The sequence below is a fragment of the Camelus bactrianus genome, chromosome 23 (genome assembly GCF_048773025.1).
Source record: "Camelus bactrianus isolate YW-2024 breed Bactrian camel chromosome 23, ASM4877302v1, whole genome shotgun sequence".
NCBI lineage: Eukaryota > Metazoa > Chordata > Mammalia > Artiodactyla > Camelidae > Camelus > Camelus bactrianus.
The window spans coordinates 2,263,784-2,265,782 of NC_133561.1; positions in this window are offsets into that span (position 1 = coordinate 2,263,784).

Here is a 1,999-nt window from a genome sequence, read left to right on the forward strand (position 1 = left end):
GTTACTTGAGCCAGCGAATTTGACGTAGGCCAGTTGTCGGTGGTCCCTGATACAGCCCAGTCTCTGAGAGAACAAACAAGGGCACTTAAGTAACTTCCCAGGTCACGTCGCTCATGCCATAGCACAGTGCCAGTGCAGCGGCACTGGGTTTAGCCGGGTCCTGGAGCTTGCTTTTGGCCCTGGGGAAGTCTTATGTGACCCAGGCCTGTAAAGAGCTGCTGCTTCACCACTCTTGCAGTTGTTTGATGAGTGACTAATAGACATTGCCTGGTGAAAAGAAGACATGTGACAACATCAGTGAAGGAGAGTTGCTTGGCGCTTTGCTGCCTTGTGGCAGGAGGGCTCCTTTAGTCCACAGGGATCTGGGGACTCCTGTAAAGAGTGACAAGCGGAGAGCGGAAGGCTGGGGAGCAGCTTTTGAGGCATTGACAACAAAGCTGAGGCATTGAAGACGAGGTAGGAGAGAGCACAGAAGCGCGAGGGAGGGAATGGAGACCGGGGCTGGGCGGGGACGCAAGAAGGAACTTGACCTACAGTGAGCGTAGGACACAGATGGAGCCAGATTGTGGGGCTTCTGACGTGGGATTTAAATACAAGTAGCTAGTGTTCTGAAGCACAAATGCGGGGTGTGTGTGTGGGGGGGTGAGTCATATTTAAAACACTGATGGTCATAAAAACACTTATGTCCGTTAAAATACTTCCACATATACAATCTCATTTAGTCCTCACAGACGAAATTTTTTTTTTTTTTACTGTGAGTAAATTCTTTTCACATAAGGACCATTTACAACCAAGATACCATCTTACACTTAAGTTATTTATAGTCAATAATTTATTAATATGGATTTATTAGCCTGTGTGCCAATTTTTTCCCGTCTTTAATTTTAGCACATATAATGGTAAAAGCAGCTCACAGATTACAAAAAGTGATACTTTAGGACTCAGCACAATTTCACAGGAAGAAAATTTATTTCATGTTACAAATGCAAATTTTAGCAATGAGTCTGTAGAAGTTACTTTTCTAGGACTGATTCCAAAGCATTATTTCAGCTACTCGAGATAAAACACATTATTTATCAGGATGTGATATTTCAGAAATGTCACAGATGAGAAACACATGTCAAAGGTACCACATTTGTTTAATTTCATTGGTTACAAGCTCACAGACTAAATGATTTTTATTTCTTAAAAGGTGACATTTTAATTGATATGTTACAAATGAGGAGACAAGTCAACGGGACCTGCCTGCCAGGTCAGTACACCCAGTGAGTGGGAGCACTGCACTGAGTCCCCGCCTCTGCTTCTAAGACCACTTTCTCTCCACTAGACCAGGGTTCAGAGAACATCTCCTAAAATGTGCAAACATGACACATGATTTGGGAATACAATCTTTTATACTGTGACATAGAAAAATATTAAACAATCCAAAAGTTAATGATCACTGGAAAAAGAAAACACAATCATGGGTTAAAGCATTAGATAGTTTGATTTTATTCTTTTATTCTGTTGCCAGAATTTCTTCAATCTATAGGACCTTGAAATAGTTTGAAATACATGTATACACACTTGAAAATCAGCAGAAAAACCTATGCTTCAGAAGAGAAGGCTGAAAGATAATTTGTATTAGTAAGTGCCTTACCCCAATTTAAAAAGTCTCTATCTTAAATTATAAATATTTTGGGAGGTGGAACCAGCTTGCTTTGCACAGTGCCTTCTACTTATTCAAGTTTTCTTATGAGAAAGAGTTCCAAGCCCGGCATCGTTCACCATGTTCCGAAGTTACCGGCAGCAGAGGGGACGCGGAGCCCCGCCCCTGCTTCCCCGTGTGTGACGTCTCTCCCAGGCTGTGTGCGGCTGTAGACAGTAACCGCGTGTACACCGGGAGTGGTTTCCATGTATACCTTAATTGCCTGTTCTTTATTTAGGGGGTGTAATTGAAGATTTGCTCTTAATGGAACTACATGCTTGGTGCTGCAGGGAAAAAGATGACCCCTGTCCT